This window comes from Wasmannia auropunctata, unplaced genomic scaffold, assembly GCF_000956235.1.
Source record: "Wasmannia auropunctata unplaced genomic scaffold, wasmannia.A_1.0 LD335593.1, whole genome shotgun sequence".
NCBI lineage: Eukaryota > Metazoa > Arthropoda > Insecta > Hymenoptera > Formicidae > Wasmannia > Wasmannia auropunctata.
Window position 1 is genome coordinate 1 of NW_012027297.1, and position 2,578 is coordinate 2,578.

At 25.8% G+C, this 2,578-nt stretch overlaps 1 pseudogene; it reads right to left on the reverse strand.

The window, feature by feature from the left end:
- Nucleotides 1-214: 214 nt before the first annotated feature.
- LOC105456674 overlaps nucleotides 215-2,578 on the reverse strand; it is a 12,586-nt pseudogene continuing 10,222 nt past the window's right edge.

A 2,578-nucleotide genomic window follows, 5' to 3' on the forward strand; every position in this document is an offset into this window, starting at 1 on the left:
ATATATATATATATATATATATATATATAACAGATGTAATTATTATTATGTCAATATATTTATTTACACAGTACACAGCACATATTTTATAGTGTATTATATTTAATATACAATGTATAATATACATAATTCTTTCGATATATTTAATACATGTGATATACATAAATCTTTCCACAATAATATTTTTGCAGTATATTAATATTTTAAGTTATAAATTATAAAATAGCATATATTTTAAATAGCTGTATATTAACGATTGAAACAAATTTTACTTAATTTTACTTAATTATAGAGCATATAGTATTGGCCAAAATATTAGCTACCATAACTATTACTTAACATTTCAACTAAAAAAATGGTTTATGGCATTTGTCGTAAATTATCTTTCGTTTCTTGAACCTTCTGTCTCTCATATAATTCCGGTAAAAACCAATAGGAAACAACATAAATAAAAAAAAATAATTTTAGATAAATGAAAAAATTATTTTTAGCTTCAAGGCTTCAAACGCTTGCATTAATTTTGCCAACAGGAACAAATCTTATACGAAGTGGATGAGTAGGTCGAGGTAACAAGCCAATTTGTATCCGAATATTTTTTAAATAAATCAATGGGCTCCAAGCAGAAATTGTGTAGCAGAGGGGCTACTATCGCCTTCATTTCCAGTATAGCAAATTGTTGACCTATAATTTATTATGTATTGCAATCTATTTTTATAAAAAAGTATTTAAAAAATACAGCTTACCGATACAGTTATGTGATCCAGCACTGAATGGTAAATACGAATAAGGGTGACGGTTTCGGATTTTCTCGGGTAAAAATCTATCTGGATCAAATACTTCTGGATTTGGCCAAAAATTGGGATCTCTGTGGACTCCGTAAATATTAAGATTCACTAATGTTCCAGCAGGCACTAAATATGATCCTAAAAAATATATTATAAAATAAGATTTATGTAGAAATAATAATAATTGAAAGCTTCATTTAAGTTTTAAAATTAAATGTCTATTTAATACAATACAGGAATAAATGTGTATAGTTTGCGTAATAAAATTATAATATAATAAATATTCTAAAGCTAACATTGTTTTCTGAAAATATTGTATGTACATATTATATTATATGTAATTTATTTACATAAAATTTTTGGAATTTTATATAAATAAATCAATAAAAGTATAAAAATTTTAGAATCTTTGAAATATAAACATTGAAATATAAATATTACTTATATCTACAGGGTGTTGCATTTATATATTATTGGCAGTACGATGGATAGCGCGACAGATTTTTCAGAGGCAGGCACGGCTCAATAGGTATATGGATACCATCCATACCATATATGTATGTATACCATCGTTATATCTATTGAGTCGTGCCTGCCCCTGCGAAATCTGTCGCGCAACTCATCGTACTACCAAATATGTAAATGCAATATCCTGTACATATACGGCTTTTACATTTGACAACACATTGCATAATATTATATATTAAAAAGTATATAGAAAAAAGTCAGATATATACGTAATTTTATGTCTTTCACAGAAGTTCGTGCTGTAATAACACCGGGATACAAGCGCAACGCTTCTTTTATACATCTGTCCAAATATGGTAGATCTTGCAATAATTTTGTAGTAAGTTTCTCCCCATTTTTTTCCATAGCAGTATCAATTTCATACCTGACACGATCCTGTATCATTAATGTTAATTAAAAATATATTTCTTATTATCTGTTTTTGTATGTACAAAATATTCCTAAGAATTATCTATTTATTTTATAGTTATCTTAATTTATTTATATACATATTTAAAACATAAAAGATGTTTTATGTTTATAATATATGTATATACGATATATTTTCTTTGTATATTGATATATGCACATAAGCAAATTGATCTTTGCATATATTATATATATATATTTATGTTAAAAAGAAATTTGATATTTTTTAATTTTAAGTTTTTTTTTTGGAGTTATTGGAATTAATTAATTTTTCTCCTTAAAGTGGCGCTTATTTACTGATAAATACCTGAATATTCTTATGCTCAGCTAATAATGCTAACAGATAGCATATACCCATCGTCACAACTTTATGACCCTATAATCACACTGTGCATTGATATGCAAATACTTAATACATAAAAGAATAAGAAAAAATACGTACCTTATATATAAGAATATTAACTATCTCTTTGATGTCCAAATCAGTTAAATGATTCTCTCGAGATGCTGCTATTAGAAGATCCAATAATGCGAGCCGTTTTCTTTGTACTAAATCAAAGTACATAAGTGTGTGTCAGTATCATAATTTAATAGCCTAAATCTTCCGTGAGATTTGCATTATGTAACATTGACTATATTTAAGATATGTAAAGATATATCATTATATTTATAAATTGTAAAAAAATAATTATATTATATGAACATTGATAAAGTTTTTAAAATACAACTTGTTTTGTTTATATTACGTACTTCTAATTGTTCCTGTGTCATCTGACTCTGTCAATATATCATTATCAAAATTTTTCAAGTATCGATCATTGGTGAGTTCATGAAAAAGTTTCCTTTCGGCAATAATC